The 23,953-nt window shown below is 43.6% G+C and overlaps 1 protein-coding gene across 1 annotated transcript in view; it reads right to left on the bottom strand.

Moving 5' to 3' along the window:
• The window catches only part of STARD13 (StAR related lipid transfer domain containing 13), a 285,728-nt gene that overhangs the window by 222,577 nt on the left and 39,198 nt on the right, over positions 1–23,953 (bottom strand). Inside the window, exon 2 of the mRNA XM_040426132.1 lies at positions 3,983–4,016. The gene's annotated coding sequence lies outside the window, so the exon portion shown is untranslated. The remainder of the gene's footprint in view (positions 1–3,982; positions 4,017–23,953) is intronic.

Genomic DNA, 23,953 nt, shown 5'->3' with positions numbered 1-23,953 from the left:
TCATGGCCACTAGGGGTCTCACTTCCACCTAATTTGCAGTCCACTTCCTGTTGTCAGGCAAGATCCATCCCTAGTAACAGAGATTCAGAAGACGGCTGAGAGGAAGTGGGGGGGTGTCAGAGATAGTTAAAATCCTGAGCCTGATAAAGAACTGCTTCCACACAGGTTTAGGAGATAATAGGAGCCTCCTGTGTGTCTTTAAGTGTGATCTCTCCCTCCTTATATGTTCTGTGAGCTGAAAACAAACATAGTTGGAAGTAATGGGAAGGACGTCACAGCAGTACAGCTCTAGCAGATTTCACAGAACGGATGCACCCCCTGCTTCTGAGTGAAATGCATCTAGCTGTGCAGCTGAAACAGGGAATACGATGGCTGAAAGAAACATTAGTGAAGCCCAAACATAACTGTTCCAAGGTTATATAGTGTTGTTGCGCTGCACTCTATGTCTGTTTGTGAGGTGCAAAGTGAAGTGGGTGTAATCCCAAATCCAATTATAAGCAAGATACCACTGCACACTTAAATTATGATGCAAGTAAAATGTTTTTTATTGTTTACAATATCCTCCAAATAAATTTGAAAAAAAGAATACCTAGAGCAGTGATGACTAACCTCTGGCGCTCCAGCTGTGGTAAAACTACAACTCCCAGCATGCTCCATTCATTTCTATGGAGTTCTGAGAACTAGTGTTCATCTTGGGAGTTGTAGTTTTACCACAGCTGGAGTGCCGGAGGTTAGCCATCACAGGCCTAGAGTATATGTGACACATATACTCTAGACATTCTTTTTTGCCAATCTATTTGGAGGATATTGTAAATAATAAAAAACATTTTGCATCATAATTTGAGTGTGCAGTGGTATCTTGCTTATTGTTCCACAGTTATGATTTTACAAAGAAGCACAGCCATTATGCAAACTTTTTTTTTTTCCCTCAGGTACACTTTAATTTGTATAGTGAGATCCTATACAGCATGTGTATAATGAGTGCCTTTATACGACCTACTGCCTAATGTATTTGTTCCCTTACTGTATGTAGTACTGGGATGCTATTTAGTTGCAGCCCAGTGGATGTAAATGTAGAATTATAATGTGATACTATAGAAGGAATGTGTATAATGGCCGACTGTGGTAACAAGTACGGTAATCTTACCAGTCAGCGCAGAACCAACATGTGCTAAAACCTCTCACAATAACCTTTAGGTGTGAAAGAGATAGTGAGAGATCATAGAATGTATTACTGATAGCGGGACAACATTCTCTGGACTGGTCTCTTATCTGAGGGTGAAAGTATTGTGCCTACTACAACACAAAGGTTAGACGGTTTTATTTAAAGCGTTTTGGAATGGTTAATGAAAGTATTTTAGGACTGACTGCTTCAATGAGATTTCAGTGCGATAAATCATAAGGGAGCCTTCACACATGGCAGATTTTGCAGCAGAAAATTCTGCAACTGAAAATCTCTTCCATTCATTTCAATTGGGCAGCAAGCACATGGATTTCTGCAAGCTCCATTAAGATGAATGGAACTGACTTTTAGTTGCGGAATTTTCTGCTACAAAATCTGCCGTGTGTGAAGGCACCCGAAAAGTAACAGTAGGGTCTGAATCATGAAAATGCTGAGAACAAGTCAACTTTAAAAAAAAGAGACACCGGGGAAATTTAAAAAAGAATGGAAATTACAGCCATGTCCACAGGGCACTGCTCAAAGTTTTTGGGCTTTATGGCGAGTACAGCGTATGAGAAATTCCAGTAGAGCAATAGAGGATGAATGGAGTGGGTGTGGGAATGCTTGCCTGCGCTCCATTCAGATAGGAGAACAGGACCCCCATTCTAGAAATTGGTGTTGATGGTCCACACCAATCAGATAGTTATTCCCTATGCTGTGAGTTACATTTAAATTTGGTACAAATTTAAATGTAACTCACAGCATAGGGAATAACTATCACATTACATTTAAATTTGGTACAAAATCTTAGTATGTATAACACAATAACATCCTGGACCCTCCAAAGTGAGAGAAGTTCCTTGTAGCCGTTCTCTACCACTGTGGATGATGGAAGAAGGTCTCCAGTAGGCGACCTCTACTTTATTAATTTAGAATTCAGTAATTTTGTGTTTGAAATGGGTTTTCCAAACCCTTGAAGTTTAGAATTTGATGAGTGAATTTTACTGTTCTTAAATGCAAAGTTTTGCCACCTTTGTGCAGATCCAGCATCTTCTGAATTCCTGCCCTCCTTCATTGGATTACTCCAACATCCACAATCTTAAAAAGAGTGAGAACGTCACCAGCAGGCAGCAATAAGAAAGATGTGGTGAAAGAAGCATATCAGGCACTTATGACCGGACAGACGACACTAGCCAAGGATTAAGATTAAGCTTCTACAGACTGTGGGAAAGGAAGGTGGGTGCTATTTAATGTTATCTTTGGACAAGAAAACACAACGACCCTTTGAATAAATGCAAGTGACAAGTTATTACAATGAAATTTGGACAGAGATCAACCCTTGAGCCGCAAGTTTTCTAAGCATTGAAGAACTTTTTCTAAGAAGTGCTCCAGTTTCATAGCTGTTGATGGACCAGAAACACCAGCCAAGTGGTGGCAAAAACATGTAGAAGAACAGTATAATGCCTTAGCATGTGCACAGGTCACATTTTACATTTATCATAAAAAAAAAGCAAGAGTAATAAACGAATAACACCACAACATTTGGTGGGTACTAGATCTCCTTATGGAGAGCGCCTTAAATCGGCGTGAGGAGTCGTATAGGCTGGACAATGCTCCTCTGGAATTCTAGGAATTAGGTACGCAATTGAGCTCTTAGCAAGCTCTGTCCGGGGGTAGCTATACTATAAGGTAGCTGTTTTGGGGTGATTGCCCCTCATCAGTGCAGAGCATAGAGTACTGGCTTAACTGGGTGAGAGGCCTAGGTCGGGATCTGGGGAGTACCATCTCTCCTTAATCAGGGTGTGAGAGGCAGAGCTTGCTAACCGCCTATTTGCATACCTTCTCCCCAAAATTCCAGAGGAGCATTACCTGGCCTATAAGACTCCTCATGCCGATTAAATAATAGCATGACTTTGTATATGGATTACTCAAAAGCTTTTGCTTAGTGATAGCCTTTTGCTGGCAGGCATATAAGGGACGCCAAATGATAAAAGATTATATAGTGCCATGTAGTCTAGTAACACTAGCAGAATGCTAATAGCATTATGTTACTCATTCTACCGTTGGTATTCATTTTGTATTTCTATTTTTTCCCTTGTTCAGTGTTACAGCCTGTGAACAAAACGCTTGGACTAGGAGTTGAGTCTCAGATAGTTTATCTAGTTGGGAGGCGGATTGCTGCAGTTTGCTGATGTTTTATATTGATGATAGGTCATCAGTATCTGACCCCCGCCAATCAGCTGTTTGAGGAGGCCGCAGGGCTTTGTTGAGTGCCACAGCCGTCTCGCAGCTTACCCTAGGCCAGTGATGTCACATTCATCTGTCACATGGCCTAGACACAGCTCAGCCCCACTCAAGCTCTGAGGAGGGCTCAGTGAGCGCTGCAGCCTCCTCAAATACCTGACAGGTGTGGGTCCCAGGTGACGGACCCCCACCGATCAGATACTGATGACCTATCCTGAGGATAGATCTTCAGTATAAAAAGTTAGAAAACCCCTTTAAAGTTTTCCAGATTCAGGATACTAATGGTCTATTAGTCTGATGATCAGCTTTTTGAAGGGGCTGTACCACTCTTGCAAATGCGACTGTTTCCATGGGGCAGTCTGCCTGCACGCCATCTACGTAGAAGTGGCAATGTAGAGCACTTCACCTTTTTTCCATCCACTTGAATGTGACAAAAATGCACTATCCTGCAAGGCTGCAGCTCTTGTACGAATTCCACACCCCCATGAACAAGTTAGATCACTTCTCGTTGATATATTCCAACCACCAATAGTCAAAAGTATTCCACCATACCTACAATAATATTAAAGCACTTACCGGCCACTTTATAGTCCAGTGTGTCACCATGCACCTAGGGTACAAAAAAAAATACCATAAATACCTGCTATTTCAATAGTCAATAACATTGGTTTAGTAACACCTAACATGTATTTAAATATAGCAGGTGAGGACAAGCAGTGACCAGATACCTCAGTCACCTCGGCTCCAAATTATCTCTCAGTATCAGGTAAGAGGAATAAATCCTGTTGACTCTATCCATCTTGCAGACCCTTTTCCAGGATTATGGCCATTTTTAATTACCCCCTGTAGCGTGTTACCTAATGAAAAAAGTATACTCACCTTCTCCTTGCCACTCCGTTTTGGCACCTTGGCCCTTTTTGATGATCTTCTGGTCCCCAACTTGTGTACTTCCAACCAGGGTTTGGATGGGGTCATGTTCACCTCTGCAGCCAATGACTGAGCCCAGTGATTATGTGTGCCCAAGCAGCACGTCATTGTTGGGTTACATGCCACTTGGGGACACGTCACTGCTGAGACCAGTCATTGGTTGCAGAGACGCACATGGCACAGTCCGTACTCTGACAAGAAGTACACAAGCCGGGGACCGGAAAATCATCACATGGAGTTAAGTGTTAAGATTTATTGTTAATTTTTTTTATTTTTTTTATGTACTGTGTATCCCAAATGGTTGTGAATGAACAACAAACAGTTAAAGGAGTTATCCTAGAAAACATAATGATGACTTATCAGGATGAGTCATAAATATCTTTTCCTAACACAACCCTGGAAGTCTTAGCCTAGTTTTCAGGGTGACAAAAACCACAAATAAAACCACTATCGGAATGCACCTCCAAATGAATAAAATGAATAGAACAATTTTATTGTGAAAAACACACAAACACAAACATTTAAAAATTGTACACAATAAACGGTGTGCCGAAATAAATAAGACCAGGCACAGGCAATAGCTCACTAAAGTCCACAAATAAGGAACAATCATGTACAGTCCAGGACAATATCAGACTCAATCAAATATCAAGGAAATCCTGATAATGCACCATCAATGAAAGTAGCACAATACCTTATAAAATACGACCCAAACTGTTAGGTAAGCATTGTCAGAGAGTCCCCACGTGTAACGTCAGTAAAGCCCAGCTTTGTGGACTTTCGTGAGCTATTGCCTTTGCCTGGTTTTATTTACACCGGCACACCCTTTATTGTATACAATTTTTATATGTTGGTTTTTGGATATTATAGTGTATGAACTGTTTTTGCACTCCTCTTTATGGTCAGTGTGCCCCCTCTGTCTAGTATTATCATAGTTTTCAGGGTGATGGACTGCTCCCGCCTACTGAGCCTACTGGCTAGTGTGAGTCTTAGTTGAGCAAAGCTAGAGGCAAGACCTGCATGTGTGAGCTTTTGCCAAGTAGGCCCAAAAAAGCCTTATCCAAGAAACATCATTCCTGAGACTGAAAAGCTGCGAGAGAATGACTTAACTGAGAGACTAGCCTGGAGGGAAAAAGAAAAGAGATTCACAGAAGGTCTAGAACCACCAAGGTTGTTGCTGGATTCAGACAGTAAGGTACCACACGTTTATGGCAATAAGACTTTACTGCTGTGAAAAGGGAATAGTGGTTTGGTGCCCACAAAACTTTGAGGTAGGCTGGCCATTCGGATCTAAGATCCGCACCATACAACTGGGAACTGCGAAGTACAGTGCTCAGCTACCATGGAAATGAAGGGAGTGGCTGCACGCATTTCAAGGTGGCTGCAGGGGGTACAGGGCCCCCGTTCTCGTTATCAGTAGGGTTGAGCGAAGCCGTGGAACTTCAGGTCAAAGTTTGGGTTCGGGACCCGAATTTGACCCGAACCCGGACCCCATTTAAGTCAATGGGAACCCGAAATTCACTTTATTATTTTCTGTTATAATATGGTTATAACGGAAAATAATAGCATTCTTAAAACAGATTGCTAAATAAAATGTCTATTGAGGGGTTAAACAAACAAAAAACTCACCTCATCCACTTGATCACCTGAACACCGAACCCGAACTTCAGTGAAAAAGTCCGGGTTCGGGTCCGGTTACCCGAACTCGCAAAGTTCGGTACGAACCCGAACTTTGCAGTTCGGGTTCGCTCAACTCTAGTGATCAGTTATCCCTGCCGTAGTACCCCCACTGATCTACTAGTTATCCCCTACCCTGAGGGTAGGGAATAACTTGAAACAACCAGAATACCCCTTTAATCTCTAGTTATATTGATTTATTACATTCCACACTGTATTTGATTCCCCAGGTCTTCCTTCATGCCTAGCTTTTCCTATCTATATCAGTTTCAGCAGCACACACACGACAAATTCATTTTCAATGGACCAAAATTGAAGCCAAATGTATCCAAACAGATCCCACTGGTCTGTCCAGTGTCTATTTGATGGAATAGAACCTAAGTGATGGCACAAATGACAAATTGGTCATTGCTAATTGGTTTGTTTTTTGTTTCTATGTATGCCATGTTAAAATTACCATTTATAAAAATAATTTCATCCCAAAAACGTATATCATAGGCCTGGCGTTGTTTACCCATTTTGGGCCGCCTCCTTCCATTTGCCCTGACTATCCCCTCTTTCATGTTTCATCCCATATTTTTTTCTTCTGGTAAATATGAAAGAAAACTATACCAAATATATAGTATAACACCCCTAGCCACTCATAGTATATCGTATACAACACCCCACTGCATGCAGTATATAGTATAACACCCTATAGTATATAGTATAACACCTTACAGTATATAGTATGACACCCCACAGTATACAATTAATACATAAACCATAAGAAAAGAAATTGCAGGATGAACCAGCTGACCAATTATGGAGGTATTCTCCGCTATATGCACTGCTTCTAGGGAAAATATGGCACCATATATCAGCATGCCCCCTGTATATAGTGCCAGATTATGTGCCCCTTGTATGTAGTGCCAGGTTCTGTTCCCCCTGTATATAGTGCCAGGTACTGTGCCCCCTGCATATAGTGCCAGGTTGTGTCCCCCCTGTATATAGTGCCAGGTTCGGTCCCCCCTGTATATAGTGCCAGGTTCTGTTCCCCCTGTATATGGTGCCAGGTTCTGTGTCCCCTATACATAGCACCAGGTTCTGTGCCCCCTGTATGTAGTGCCAGGTTCTGTTCCCCCTGTATATTATGCCAGGTACTGTGCCCCCTGTATATTATGCCAGGTTCTGTCCCCCCTGTATATAGTGCCAGGTTCTGTCCCCCCTGTATATAGTGCCAGGTTCTGTTCCCCCTGTATGCAGTGCCAGGTTCTGTGCCCCCTGTATGCAGTGCCAGGTTCTGTGCCCCCTATACATAGCACCAGGTTCTGTGCCCCCTGTATGTAGTGCCAGGTTCTGTTCCCCCTGTATATAGTGCCAGGTTCTGTGCCCCCTATATATAGTGCCAGGTTCTGTGCCCCCTATATATAGTGCCAGGTTCTGTCCCCCCTGTATATAGTGCCAGGTTCTGTCCCCCCTGTATATAGTGCCAGGTTCTGTGCCCCCTGTATGCAGTGCCAGGTTCTGTGCCCCCTATACATAGCACCAGGTTCTGTGCCCCCTGTATGTAGTGTCAGGTTCTGTGCCCCCCTATACATAGCACCAGGTTCTGTGTCCCCTGTATGTAGTGTCAGGTTCTGTGCCCCCTTTATGTGTCTAAACACTCTAGAAGGATACTCGCCTGTCTCAATCCAACATTGTAATCCATCGATGCAAACCTCTTTTGGTCAGGCCTGCTCCTGCAGAGCATTGCAGTTGGTGCAATGACTACAATTTGCTGCCTACATAACCAAAAAGCGCAGACTGGCATGGCAGGCAACTAATGGTTCCCTTGTTCCACCAGTGCTGAGGCAGTTGCTCAATTGTATCTATGTCCTGTAAGCTTAGGTACAATTCAGTGCAGTAGTACCTGGAACCTGGGTGGCCAAATGCCTTAAAGAGGGGGTCTGAAACCCAGGTGAAACCGGGAAAGTTGACATTTCTGGCAAGTGTGTGTTTGCTGGAGGCAATACTGATACACAAGGCAGCTTTCAGACACGGGGCTCATGCTTGCCGCCCCTCACCTAAACACACAAATCGGTCCAGGAGACTTTTGCACCACCGTGCAGTCTTGCTAAACCTGCCTTGATACAACTCCATGTCACCTGAGATACAAAGGAATTAAGTTATAGGAAAATCCTCTACCAAGTCTACTGCCAATGCAATAGGATTAATTTGTTTCCCTGTCATCTTCTGGAGTTAAAGTGTGAGAGCTGTATACATCACTAATACCAAATGTCTTGATTTATATTAGTCAGATATATTTCATATGACACATCTATGTTTCTATCCTGGTCCTGAAATACGGTCTATGACTGACTGATCCGATCTCCCCTTCATTACACCTAAGCCATATGTTGATATAAGAAGGAGCTGTCTACCTGACGTTCCCGAGTGAGACCACTTGTGCTGATCCATCCCAGACACCGCCACTAATCCTACAGTTAGCTCCTTTCCATCACTGAACCTCAACTTCACCTAAAAAAGCTCATTTACGTGACCCATAAACCACTTCAACACTAATCCTTAAGCAAATATTTTCTCTAAATAAAGCTGAGATTTTTTTACAGTCCTTCACAGGGAGATTAACCTTCCATCTTTCCTTATTCACATTGGTTCGGGAAAAGTATTCATAATGTTCAAATGATTCACTTAGAATCAATGTCATAACATAGTTATATCTACCATACTTTCCATCTACTAGCTCACAAGGGAGGTTTCAATAAAGAAAGCTTAGAAAATTAAGAATGAAGACATCATCCATCGTAATGGTGAATTTCATTTTTTCTTATGCATCACTATTTCATATGAGATCACTACCAGCCTTAAAGGGAACCTGTCACCGGGATTTTGTGTATAGAGCTGAGGACATGGGCTGCTAGATGGCCGCTAGCACATCCGCAATACCCAGTCCCCATAGCTCTGTGTGCTTTTATTGTGTAAAAAAAACAACGATTTGATAGATATGCAAATTACCCCGAGATGAGTCCTGTCCCTGACTCATCTCACGTACAGGACTCATCTCAGGTTAATTTGCATATGTATCAAATCAGTTTTTTTACACAATAAAAGCACACAGAGCTATGGGGACGGGGTATTGTGGATGTGCTAGCGGCCATCTAGCAACCTATGTCCTCAGCTCTATACACAAAATCCCGGTGACAGGTACCCTTTAAAGCAGCTCTGTCACCAGGATCAACCCTATTAAACCAGACATACTGGCTGGTAGGACTCATCATGCAGATTAAAACAATACCTTTCTTTTGTCTGTACACTGATGAGCAAACGGGTAACAATGTTTTGAACTTTTGACTTTCAGGCTCCATACCTCACCATCCACTACAGCTTCGAATGTGAGACTACCATCATTTTATAGACAATCTTCTCATACATAAATTGGACTTGCAAATATTTAGCATATGACTAGTTATGCAGATTCTTGTCATGTAACTTCATTGTTACTGTTTTGCTCCTAAAATTCTAAATTTTTATTTTTATTATTTTGTATTTTGGCTTTCAACGCTGCCTAAATCCTTCTGGGCATGCTCTTGATCAGATTCAAGCATGTCTCAACCAAAATCTGTTCCCAGTCTCTTCTACACATTCCCAATGATGGTGCATACTTCTTGGTCAACTGCTTGAGTACGAATACAGCTTTTTCTTCAACTCTACCAACAAATGTTTGATTGGGTTGTGGTCTGGGGACTGTGGGGGCCAATCCAGCACCTCTACTACATTGTTATTGAACCATTTTTTTGCCAATGTCTACGTATTCTTCAGGTCATTGTCCTTCTGGAACACTATGTTGTCCTTTTCATACTCATAGTACTCGAGTGTCCGAAGTAACTCGTCTTGTAGGATACTCACCTATAGCTTAGCTTTGAGACCACTATCGATCCTGGTCAAGTATCCAACGCCTTTGGCTGTGAAACAACCCCGTATCCTCAGGTTTCCTCCACCAAACTTGACAGTTCCTTCAATTTCTCGATCCATTTAGCCCCCTTTTCCCTTGTTTCTTCCATACCCATTTGCACCCATCAGAGCTCAATCTATTGACTTTTGTCTCAAATCACCCGTTTCAAATCTTCTAATGTCCACTGTTCATACTTTTTTGAAAAGTCAGGCCAACACTTCTTATGACGATATTGAAGTCAAGGCTTCTTCACCTTTTTTCGGGCCACCATTCAAAACCTGTGTAAATCGTTCGCATGGTGCTTGCATGGATGTCTGTGATCTCACTATTACGAAGCATAGGAGCCACCTCCACTGCAGTGTTTGTCGCGCCAGAACTGATAAACCTTGTGATGATAAACCTTCTCGACTTGTTGACTCCGATATTTTGCCTGAACATCCACCTCTTGGCTTTGGAATGGATGGACGGACTTCATTTCATATTCTTCCAACTGTCATGGCGCTCACATGATGCAGTTTGGCAATTTTCTTGGCCGAGATACCACTATCGATGAGCTGGATGATGCTGTTTCTCTTTTCTTGGGAAATCTTCTTCATGGCTGCTCCTGGATTCGAACCAGCAACCTTTCGCTTAGGAATCAGCCTAATAACACAATGAGCTATTAGGTAATGTGAGAACAGGTTGTAATTTGTAGTATAGAAGAAGAAAAAGGATTGTTCAACCACCAGGAGCAAAACAGTAACAATGCAGTTACATGACAAGAATCTGCATAACTAATCATATGCTAAATAGTTGCAAGTCCAATTAATGTATGAGATAGCCAAGATGATGGTCTATAAAACGATGGTAGTTCGAAGCTGTAGTGGATGGTGAGATATGGAGCCTGAAATTCAAAAGTTCTAAACATTGTTACCCTTTTGCTCATCAATGTATGTTAAACAGCTGCAGAGATATCTCCAATTTTATTCATATGCAAATGAACAGGTTTGAGCACCTGGTGGCAGGGCTGAATCATTTGAGCACTGGTTTGTAACACCCCTTGTGCTCCGACAACTCCCCCCATTACTACATAGAGAAAACAAGTTGTTCTATGCATATAAACTAACACATATTATTGGTGTCTTTATAAACATATATTTTGCTTGTGGATAAAGCAGTAATATGTAGATAAGCTTTCTAAGCATACCTCAATGTGGTAAAGCTATAGTAAATAATGTATATGATATGTAGATGCTAGGACACAGCTCTGCCCTCAGCATGTCTAACCCTGTCAATCAAGTGGTGGGGGGGGGGGTGTGTGCAGAACACAGAGGGTGTTACAAAGCAGTGCTCAAGGGATTCAGCTCTGCCTCCTAGTGCTCGAAGCTGCTCAATTGCATATTACTAAAAATGCAGATATCTCTGCAGCTATTTAGCATACAGACAAAAGAAATGTATAGTTTTAATCAGCATGATGATCCCTACCAGGCAGTATGCCTGGTTTAATAGGGTTGATCCTGGTGACAGAGCTGCTTTAAAGGGGTTGTGCCAAGTTTTAAGTATCCATAGGTTAGGGGATAACTAGCTGATCACTGGGGGTCTGACTGCTGAGACTACCACCAATCACAAACATGAGGGGTCATGTTCACCAGTTCTGATGGATAGGGGACAAGGTATAGACTTGGTACAACTTGTTTAAAGGGGTTTCCAGTTTTATACCCCATTTTAAATTTTGGCAGGACAGTGGTGTGCCTAAATATACACAAACACTCACCTGCTACCCTTCACTCTGTCCCAGAGCCAAAGGTCCAATCCATGCTCTTTAATGGAGTTATGTGCATCGCTATAGCCATTCACTGGTCTGGCATGGAGATATATCATCAATAACACCAGTGAATGCCTGCAGTGGAGCACATAACCCTATCTAGAAGTTTACAGTCCCTGTTGCCAATTTAATAATACATTCCCCACAGAAATAACAAAGGAATATCACAATGTGGGAGATTTATCATGCAGGGAATTTTTAACCTCATCTTTGCTGGTATCTGTGTTGCTGTAATTTGTGCCAAATGTATATAATGTCACAGGAACATATCATATATTTTCATCATTCTCAAACTTTAGAGGTCAATATCTCTCACGTCCTACCAGTTCCCCGCTCAAGACCCAGTTCTAGGAGCCAAATCGAGAGGTGTTATGTTGAAACAGGTCCTGCTCTAGACCCAAACCATCCATGCATTACATCATGATCAGCCACTCAGCGGCTGTTTGAAAGGAAATTATTTGATGTTATCTGATGTTTGAAAGGAAATGTATAGTCAGACATAACTTGTGGATTGGTGGAGGTTGGGAAAACAAGACCTGGGGTGATTCATTATCTAAATCTACAAAAAATAAAAATAAAGAGAAAAAGAAATAAAGGATCTTTCTTCACAAGACTACCTCTTTAAATGGATATTCTGTTTGTTTTTTCTTACATTGGCTGTGTTGTTTCTACCTGTGAAGCTTGGAATTGTTGTTTCTGGCCCTTTAAGTTTCCTAGATACAGTATGTGATGACATAGAAATATACCACCTAAGTAGGGGTGAGACGTAGCTCTTCCCGTTATACTGCCTGAAAAATGTATAGTACCTCTATAATGCAGCTCATACTGTATATTGAGAGTCTTGACAATTTTATATTCAATATTGTTTACAAAGTTCCAGAAATATCCGTCATATTCAAGAATCTGGCAGTAGTGATTTGTACCGTCTTGAATTCTATTGTGGTAACTACAACTATACACGAATGGCAGGTGGAGAGAAATGCCATTGACTCTTTTGATGGCTGCTACACGTAAGAAGAAACAGTAAACTGAAGATGTAAATATATTCTATTATTTGTCCACACTTTTTCTCCCTGATTTTTTCTTTTTTTTTTTAGAATCTTCGAAAACCCGTTAAAAAAAGAAAAAATTAAATTGGAAGGATTTTCTGTGGTGGACAAGCACGGGCTTATCTACTCAAAAGTAAATTCTTGAAATAAATATTTTTTTAAATGTGATATCTCTGTCAATGGTGCTCTAAACATGTTCATATACCATTTTAAATCTGCATTTGGTCTTGTATTATGTCTCGTACAGATGTCTTCACCATCTGGATCTGAGGATCTAAGCCCACCCAGAAGGAGAAGGCGAATTGCGCAGCCAGTAAGTATAACAAGCAATACTTGGAGTTTGTAATACAGTTGTATTCTTTGCATTAATCAATATGTACTTTACTGTAGTCTTCTTCATCATCTGTGGAGGAGGAGCATCGCTCCTCTGACGGGGCCTCAGTCGCATCAAAGGGAGGTGAACCAAGCAAATTTTCTCTTTAAAAAAAAATAATTATGGTTTGTTAGGAACCTGCACCTAGAGCCGCCGGGCAGGATCCCCCAGTCTCCTCCAGAGTTCGTGGGAGAGCCCGTGGCGGTCGGAGACATGTAAGAATCGAATACGTAGTTCTAATTTGCATTTGGTTTTTGGACTTTCACAAAATTTTGTTTTTCAGTTTATTCCAGGGTTTCCGAGTCTCCACCAGGGAAGATGAGGAGTTCGTTGTCCCTCACATCGATAATGAACTCCTTATCCAACTGGTCGAGGCATGTTCCGCTTTATGGGACCACACTGACCGCCACCATGCTAAACATCAGCGCACCCAGCAGCTCTGGAGGGAGATCGGTGAGGCGTTATTCACCACCTGGGGGGATCTCATCGTGGCAGCTCAGAGGCAATGTGGTAAGTACAGCAATATGTCTTTTTACCACATTCATATTGTTGTTAACCTAACAGCATGCTAATTATTTTTTCACACAGTTCAAAAAGTTCTCATTCGGTGGCGGTCAATCAGGGACCACTTCAAGAGTGGAGGTTCAGGCCCCGAGTGGATACGCAGCAACCTCAAGACCACCATATATGTATAGTGCGGCATTGGGGTTCCTAAGATGGACGCTGGCACTAGGAAGGTAATTATTATTTTTTTTGGACTGGAAAAAGCGTTTGCTTTCCTCTCCCACTGAGTACAAGGGGATGTCTGACACAGAGGAGGGTTTGGCCCCTTTGTTTCGGGCAGCTCCCTACGGTCGGAGGTAGCCATAGCATAGAACCTGGATTCAGTATTTGAAGGCCAATTATTTACTTTTTATTTTCCTACAGAACTGCCAGCAGCACTCGGGGGTGCCTGACCCACCTCTTGAGGCGGACCCGGAACAGACCGCCGCCCCCAACCTTCCTGTCCGTCATGAAGCTGCTCAGGACAATCCTGGTCCCCTACCGGGTCCCTATGTTCAACAGAGGCTCTTAAATTTCCACCAGAATTTGAGAGCCATGTTGAACAGCCAGAGATCTGGTAGGAGCCGTCACAGTGATTTTGTGAACCTTGTAGAGATCGTGTCTGATGCTCTAGCAGGTTTTGCGGAAGAAATAAAGTTAATGAGGGATGACATGATACGTTGCTGGGAGGGGGTGGAGTCGGCGAGTCAACTCAACCCTCACCACCTTTATGCGCTAACCTTAATCCCTGTGATGGACCAAATGTCGCCCAAGCAGGTGCATGAGTTCAAAAACATGGTTGAGAACGGGTCGTGGGAAATCTTGCACCGCCCCCATCCCACACCCGCCCAGCATCCCACACCTACCCCTTATCCCACACCTATCCCTCAGCCCCTTTCCGACAACTTTCCCATTCAAGGCAACCTTCCCATTCCCAAACACCATCCCATTCTCACCCCTGAGCATGTGTTCCCTTCTGCCTCATTTTCTTCTTCTCCTTCTCCTCCACACTATCTTCCTCCCACTTCTTTCCAAACTCCCTCCACCACACATGCTCAAAAACCCTCCAGTTCTGACCCTTCCTCTCTCCACACCCCACAAATTCGTCCTGCATCCTTTCCTGGGGCCCGTCATTTTTATTCAGCCTACATGGAGGTCGGGGGGGGGGGGGGGGGGGTTAGCATTGCCAGCCCTAGACAGTCCACACCTCGACGGCCCATGTAGCTGGCCAGCTAAGACCTGTCCTAGGTTGCTAGTATAGCTTATATGTGTATACAGCTAGACCTGCCAATAGCCTTAATTACAGTTCCTATGTTTATGTGTTAAATACAAAAGCAGAGTTATTTACTGTGACATCATGTTTTGGATGTCATATACCGTATTTTACACCCTATAAGACGCACCGGCCCATAAGATGCACCTAGGTTTTTGGGGAGGAAAATAAGAAAAAATATATTTTTAACCAAAAGGTGTGCTTTTGGTGGGTTTGGAACTAATGGTGATCTGTGGATGGCACTATTACTGGGGATCTGTGGATGACGGACACTGTTATGGGGGATCTGTGGATGACGGACACTGTTATGGGGGATCTGTGGATGACGGACACTGTTATGGGGGGATCTGTGGATGACGGACACTGTTATGGGGGGATCTGTGGATGACGGACACTGTTATGGGGGGATCTGTGGATGACGGACACTGTTATGGGGGGGATCTGTGACGGACACTGTTATGGGGGATCTGTGGCTTGCACTGTTACAGGGGGATCTGTGGCTGGCACTGTTACAGGGGGATCTGTGGCTGGCACTGTTACAGGGGGATCTGTGGATGGCACTGTACAGGGGGGATCTTGGATGGCACTGTTACAGGGGGGATCTGTGGATGGCACTGTTACAGGGGGGATCTGTGGATGTCACTGTTACAGGGGGATCTGTGGATGGCACTGTTACAGGGGGATCTGTGGATGGCACTGTTAGAGGGGGGATCTGTGGGTGGCACTTTTATATATGTGCCATCCACAGACCCCCCCAACCCATAACAGTGCCATCCACAGACCCCCCCAGCCTATAACAGTGCCATCCACAGACCCCCCCAGCCCATAACTGTGCCATCCACAGGTGTCCCCCATAAAAATGTCATCCACAGACCCCCCCCCCCCCGCCGCTCCGGTATACTAATATAAAATGTCTTATTCAATTAATAGTTATTAAACATGCCCCCTCACTCCTAATAGTACCTTACATCCTAACCGCTTCAGTACAGCGCAGGCAGGCAGGCCGGGCGGCCGGCGCGTCATTCACTGACGTCACTTGCCGGCGCCGCCTGCTTCATTCATAAAGTAGGCGGCGCAGGCACGTGACATCAGGGAGTTACGCTGCCGCCTGCCCGGCCTGCCTGCATTCTACTGAAGCGGTTACGATGTAAGGTACTATTAGGAGTGAGGGGGCATGTTTATTAACTACCGTATTAATTGAATAAGACATTTTATATTAGTATACCGGAGCGGCGGGGCGGGGTTATAGTACAGTGACTGCACCGCCCCGCCGCTATTGCCGGCCCCAAGCTCCTCCCCCCAGGCCCTTCCCCCGCTCTTGCATACATCGCAGCCAGCGATTTAAAACTGCCAGCATTCACCCCATAAGACGCAGGGGCATTTTGCCCCCATTTTGGGGGAAGAAAAAGTGCGTCTTATGGGGCGAAAAATATATATTTTGTGTTCACAGAAGCAGAAAAAGATATCACCAATCATAGCCAGCCTCACACACAGCCTGTCTGGGAATTCCCCCAGCTCCTGCTGCTAGAATCATTATTCACCAGAGACAGGAGCTGAAGAGACATTCACTCTACTGAGAGCTTTTTAAGAAAGCAGGAGAGGCCAAAATAGGTATTTAAAACAGTTATATAATGTCCCTGTTGTTAGTATTGTGATTGGAACTGTATACTGAACTAGATATATATGTGTTTACTTACAGTTCCACCAATTACAACCATACCAAATCATACTCAACCAATCTGCAAATAGTCACTGTTAACTGCATATTGCAAGTGAACTATTAGTTAGACCTCATATATACCTCTCAGAGAGATAATAAAGTGCCTAAATAACCTAAAGTGACAGTACAGATACTGAAGAGATAAATATATCCACCATTTTATGTTGAATGACAAGATTGAACAGTTGAACCACCATCTTATGCATACCGCCATTTTATGATACTTTATTCAACACGTGTTTTGTACATGGACTATCTGCTGTGGAGGCGGCAGTTTTATATACGAAGAAAAGTTGAAGTTAATAAAGAAGTTATTTCAAGCATTTGGTGTGCTCTTTAAACCTACTTTCCATAGAACGGCGCTAGAGGAATTACAGAGTAATAGACAGTCTGGTTAGACTAAAAGTAAGAGATATTAAATCCTTCTAATGCCACAGCGCAAAAGGCACTTCATAGTGCTGCACCTGCCACAATGGAACTATTACCCTCACAGGGCGAAGCAATAGCGCTCCTCAACTTGCACAGTAAAGGGTGCATTAGAGCAGCGGAGCGCCAGCATATACTGCCACGCAGCAACTGTTCCCTGAGTGAGCAAGCAAAGACACCTCAGCTGAGCTACCATAAAGGCCATAGAACGTGTGCATTAGTCAAACTGCAGCCGACTCTTAAAGTGGCAGAATGGCAAAGGCAAAATAGTCAGAGAAAGAGCGCCAACCCTCCTGTGATCCCTAGAGAGAGAAAGAGACGCATGGTGGGATGCCAAAGTCCAGAGCTAAAGTGCCCACACCGCTATCCACAGAGAGACCATGTACTGCAGCTAGCTAGTTTCCCGCCACTAGGCCCAAGGTCTGCAGCAGCATATCCAAGCCAGCGCATCGCAAGTCAGCACAAAGAATCGCAAATCAGCACAGAACATCGCAAGCAGCGTATCCAAGCCAGCGCATAGCAAGTCTGCACAGAGCATCGCAAGTCAGCGCAGAGCATCGCAACATATCAAGAAAAGACTTGTCTCCCATAAGATTGACATTTGTTCCTGCTCTTCAGAATAAGGTCAGAGCTTTCCTTGTATTACTTATCATTGCATATAGACTTTGGCATAAAGAGACATTTTTTGTGTTCAGATAAAGACTTTAAAGTAAAACAAAGGACAGTTTGTACTACACGGACTCTATTGCAATTAAAGTGAAAGTCATTTATTGCCTGCATTTATTGCTGTTACATTTAAAGTGAAAGTCATTTATTTCTGCATTTGTCAATATTGCATTTAAAGTGAAAAGACTCTTAATATTCGTATTGATTGTCAGTACTGCATTTAAAGTAAAATGTCTGAGCCTAGTATTACCATGCCACTGTTAGAGGATAGAAAGATAGATAGAGTAGAAGTTGAAGAGCAAGGGAACCTGTCTGAGGTAGAAGATTATTTTGCAGCATTTATCTTGCCTCAAACAAATATAGCCCAAGCAGATTAACTAAGACGTTCATCACGTGCCAGAATACAGACCCCAAAGATGCTGGAAAATTTGGAGCAAGAAGCAGCATTAAAAGGAAAAATGTTCGCCAGAATGTATGAGTAGTGGAAATCATTAAAGACATTCGTAGAAAGCTAAAGCAAGAATGTATAAAAAGGAACTTAAGTAATTAGGTAGAGAAGGTAGAATCTGAATCAGAGCTTATGGCAGCATATGTCAACCTGCGGTCACTTACGACACCTTCCCAGGATATTGTAAGGAACATGGACACATGTACTGCGGTCACTAAAGATTTAGTAAAGCTCATAAGAGAACTATCATCTGCAGCAAACTATGATGAAGTTAAAGCAAGAAGTAGAATGAACAAGCTTTTCATGTGAGACTATGCTAGGTCCTTAGGGGGAACCACAATCTTAAGTGTGACTTCCTTCGCTAGCAGAGGTGCCACCCACATATCAGAGTCCTCAAATACTTTAGCCAAAAGAAAAGAATTAGCTGAACAACTTGCTGTCAAGAAAGCAGAAATTCAGATGGAAGCTGCCATCGAGGCATCCAGAACGCAGATGTGAACCCACCCTTAGTTAGACCTCAGATATATATCAGAGAGATCATACAGTGCTTAAATAACTTAAAGTGAAAGTACAGATACTAAAGAGAGAAATATATCCAACATTTTATGTTGAATGACAAGATTGAACAGTTGAACCACCATATTATGCATACCGCCATTTTATGATACTTTATTCAACACGTGTTTTGTACATGGACTATCTGCTACGGAGGTGGCAGTGTTATATATGAAGAAAAGTTGAAGTTAATAAAGAAGTTATTTCAAACATTTGGTGTTTTATGGAAACCTACTGTTTCCATAGAATGGCGCTAGAGGAATTATAGAGTAATAGACAGTCTGGTTAGACTAAAAGTCAGAGATATCAAATTCTTCTTATGCCACAGCGCAAAAGGCACTTCATAGTGCTGCACCTGCCACAGTCCACCTCCCCTTCAAAGGTTCACCAGTTGTAGTTTTTTTTGTTTTATTATATATATATATTGTTATATTGTTATATTTTTCTCTAATAAAAAAAAATAAAAAAGGAGTTTACTTGACTGGGTGTGTGTTTTAATTGTCCGGTACAGGGGATCAGCAACCTTGGGCACTCCAGCTGCTGTGAAAGTAAAACTCCCATCGGCTCACTACTCTGCGTTTATTATAACGCCCTTGGGAGTTTTAGTTTCAGAACGGCGGTAGTGCCAAAGGTGGCTAAATCCTCAACGTTACATGTTGCACGATCAATAATGGGCTATCTTTTATCTCTTTATTGATCGTATTCCCTCTGATTGGCACTCGAACAAGCAAATGCTTGTTCATCGGTCAATCTAGTGCCCTTTCACATGAGCCCTTGTGGGAGTCCATGTGAATCAGCATTATCACAAATTCATTAACTACAGAGCGCTAAATTTAAATTTCACTCTTTAGTTACTGATTTCCAGATGACGCTCTCACATAACTAGCGTGATTAGCACAAGGGACATGCTGCTGTTAAAGGTGTTGTCTGGGTTCAGAGCTGAAGTCAGACCTACACAGAATTTCACTCGGGCTGCCGCCCTGATGTTAGCAACGGAGCATTTCAAGCTCCAATGCTCTCCCTTGCCCTGCGCAGGATCGGGCAGGGCAAGGGCTTACAATAATACACTGCTAGGTGGAGAATTCCACCAAACAGTGTGTTCGGTGACGGCACCGGCTCTAATAGGCAGGCTTTAGCACTGCCCGAGCCATTTTACAGGCTAGGGCAGCGCTAAAGCCGGCCCATCAGTGCTGGTTACGCCACGGGGCTCACTGATGGGCACAAGCCTCCGCCTGGCAGCGCTATGGAGACCCCAGTACGTCACCGAATCTCCATAAAATGCCTCTGCCCTGCGCGATTCAGCTCAGCTTAGTGGGGCAGTCTGGGTGAAAATATGGGTATGTCCAGGTTCAGCTCTGAACCTGGATAACCCCTTTAACCAGCATTATTTCTTGTGACAAGGTAGATTGTGTTATGTTTTCAAACAACAAAAACACAATGGTGCCTTGCAATATTGAGGAAGGGCCAATAGCTTAAAGGGGTTGTCTTAACAAAGACGATGGGGGCATATCGCTAGGAGTTGTAGTAGTATGTACACGCACCTATATCGAGAAGATGAAAGTGCTGGTGAGCGCACTGCACAGGCACATCATCCCCTCCATTGCTTTTCTATGGGTCCTCCAAAAATAGCCAAGCGCTGGATAGGCTGTTTCCATCGGGCCCATAGAAGTGAATGGGAGCAGTGGCCAGTCATGTGCGGTGCACTCACATTCACTTCTATGGAGAAAGCGCTTGGTGGTGGATGGACCGGACTCCTCCAGCAAATTTACCTTGTGTGGCTATGTCACTGGGACCCGCACCTATAAGGTGGGAATATCCTACTAATATGCACCCAATGTATAAGAGGAGACACCCCCTTTAATAACCATATGTGTGGCTACTACCCTTCACGTTTATTTCACAAAAGCTAATGCCAGCCATGAGGATCTGGACCGTGTGCATGTTCACAAGAGTGATGCTGCAACGTGAACTATGCCATGCACAAAATCCAGACGTCATGGGTGGCATTAGCTTGTGTGAATTTTTTTTTTATATATCACCAGTGTAGCAGAAGCATTCTTGGGGCTGAGTAAAAAAAGAAGAAGACACAAGGTGTATACTTGATTTAATAGAAGATCCAACAGTTTAAACAACAATTAAACATTATCTTGCCAACTCACTCTGCCCGCTTCAGAAACAAAATAATAGGCAAAACTGTCCCTCATTCGGGCCACGGCAAGGGTTTAACGATACCCCAGATGTTGCAGCCGGGTGAGTGTGCAATGAACCTCTTGCGGGCCCATGCGCAGTGGTTCCTCCGATAAAAGATAGTTATGTAGAACTACACAAGCTTTACCTATATCGTCTATGGTTTCAACCTTAAGATTTATGGCTTTGGTGAGAATACGCCATTTAGCAACTAAAATGCCAAAGGCGCACTCCACCATTCGTGTAGCTCGTGTCAGTCTATAGTTAAACACTCGATTAGAAGGGTTCAAGTCCTGGCTAGAGTACAGCTTGATGAGGTTCTCGCTTATTATTCGGAGCCACTTCTGGAAGGTTTTACAATCCTTATGTGTTTCCCATCCACAGCACCGACACAATTAGGGAATTGGCAGGTTTCCAGGAAATTGTCTGCAATCTGAAGCCACTGTTCTGTAGTTTGATGTGGGATGTAATCCTCACGCAATACCTCCCACAAGGCACGACAACTATCGCGGACTACACTCACCTAAAGAATTATTAGGAACACCATACTAATATGGTGTTGGACCCCCTTTTGCCTTCAGAACTGCCTTAATTCTACGTGACATTGATTCAACAAGGTGCTGATAGCATTCTTTAGAAATGTTGGCCCATATTGATAGGATAGCATCTTGCAGTTGATTGAGATTTGAGGGATGCACATCCAGGGCACGAAGCTCCCGTTCCACCACATCCCAAAGATGCTCTATTGGGTTGAGATCTGGTGACTGTGGGGGCCATTTTAGTACAGTGAACTCATTGTCATGTTCAAGAAATCAATTTGAAATTATTCGAGCTTTGTGACATGGTGCATTATCCTGCTGGAAGTAGCCATCAGAGGATGGATACATGTTCTCATTCTGTTTACGCCAAATTCGGACTCTACCATTTGAATGGCTCAACAGAAATCGAGACTCATCAGACCAGGCAACATTTTTCCAGTCTTAAACAGTCCAATTTTGGTTAGCTCGTGCAAATTGTAGCCTCTTTTTCCTATTTGTAGTGGAGATGAGTGGTACCCGGTGGGGTCTTCTGCTGTTGTAGCCCATCCTCCTCAAGGTTGTGCGTGTTGTGGCTTCACAAATGCTTTGCTGCATACCTCGGTTGTAACGAGTGGTTATTTCAGTCAACGTTGCTCTTCTATCAGCTTGAATCAGTCGGCCCATTCTCCTCTGACCTCTAGCATCCACAAGGCATTTTTGCCCACAGGACTGCCGCATACTGGATGTTTTTCCCTTTTCACACCATTCTTTGTAAACCCTAGAAATGGTTGTGCGTGAAAATACCAGTAACTGAGCAGATTGTGAAATACTCAGACCGGCCCGTCTGGCACCAACAACCATGCCACGCTCAAAATTGCCTAAATCACCTTTCTTTCCCATTCTGACATTCAGTTTGGAGTTCAGGAGATTGTCTTGACCAGGACCACACCCCTAAATGCATTGAAGCAACTGCCATGTGATTGGTTGACTAGAGAATTGCATTAATGAGAAATAGAACAGGTGTTCCTAATAATTCTTTAGGTGAGTGTATACTGGAGATCATCGAAATTCCCATCCGATACTGGTAATGCAGCGATGACAGACTTTCTCCCGTAGCAAGAAACCTGTGAAAAAATATAAATAAAATATAAAGAAACTCATATATACAGCTGTACCAAAAAAACATTAGGGCAATCCTTACCTTACTGTCAACATTAGCCGCTCTGTAGGAGAAATTGCCCTTCTGAAGCGGGTCTCCTGTCTTTCAATGTGTGTCGAAATGTGCTACAGTAGCTGGTCATAACTCTCAACAGTCATGCGCATATAGTTGAAACATTTTTCTGGATTCGCACGAAGCTCCAAATACAGGACGGAAAAAACGCCTCTGGTCATCCGTTTGGAAGTTATCTTCTTCCTTCCTTGGCACGTCTTCTCCATCTCGCGTTTAGGATTAGTAACCTCAATCGCAGACGTAAGTGTGCAGGCAACATGGTCCCAAAACATAAAGAGCCTAAATGGAGGTTTCCGTGATTAAATACACTGTAAGGCCGAGTTCACACAAACGTGTGTGACCCGTGCCCGTGCTGCGGCCCGCAAATTGCGGGCCGCAATGCACGATCTCCGGGCATAGGTCAGCCGCATTGGATCGCGGAACCATTCACTTTAATGGGTCCGCGATCCGCCCGTTCCGCAAAAAGATAGGACATGTTCTATCTTTTTGCGGAACGGAAGTACGGGATGCAACCCCACGGAAGCACTCCGTAGTGCTTCCGAGGGGTCCCATTCCGTGCGGCCGTTCCGCAATTCCGGATTTGCGGACCCATTGAAGTGAATGGGTCCGCATCCGTGATGCGGAATGCACACGGAACTGATCCGTTGTGTGAACTAGGCCTAAAAGAGGGTGTACACTTTCAGACACGCCTCCTTCTTAAAAACGGATCCGCTAAACGGAAGTCAAAACGGAAACAAATGTGACGAACGGATCAGTTTTACAGAAGAACGTAAAACACAGAAGCATTGCTGTAACATCTAACTCCAGCAGAGGGAGCCAGATTCCTGGTCAGAACAGCCAGGGAAGGAGATTCAGTCTAGACAGGAAGAGGGCTAGGAATACTGCACCAGTGTGTGCACCTGTGTACAGAAACCTAATGTGTACCTCAGCCACAGACCGGATACTAGAAAAGCCAAAGTGGAGAACTGGAGCCACTAGAGGAGGCTATGGCCTCTTGTTCCCAGTGCAGCCTGTCAGAACCAGCCAGCAGCGAGCAGAGATTAAAGGGGTTGTCTAATCGGGTACCACCTGTGCACAACCACCCTCTTTTCATTTTTGTGGGACTGCTGAAAATAGCTGAGTTTTGGCTATCTCTGGCAGTCCCACAGAAGTGAATGGAGCTGTGGCCGTGCTTGTGCAGTGTGCTCTTCATTAATTTCTATGGGGCCTCCGAATA

Source organism: Bufo bufo, chromosome 3 (genome assembly GCF_905171765.1).
Source record: "Bufo bufo chromosome 3, aBufBuf1.1, whole genome shotgun sequence".
In the NCBI taxonomy this organism is placed as follows: Eukaryota; Metazoa; Chordata; class Amphibia; order Anura; family Bufonidae; genus Bufo; species Bufo bufo.
The sequence above is the reverse complement of the archived record's forward strand: the minus strand, read 5'-3'. Positions and strand labels throughout refer to the sequence as shown.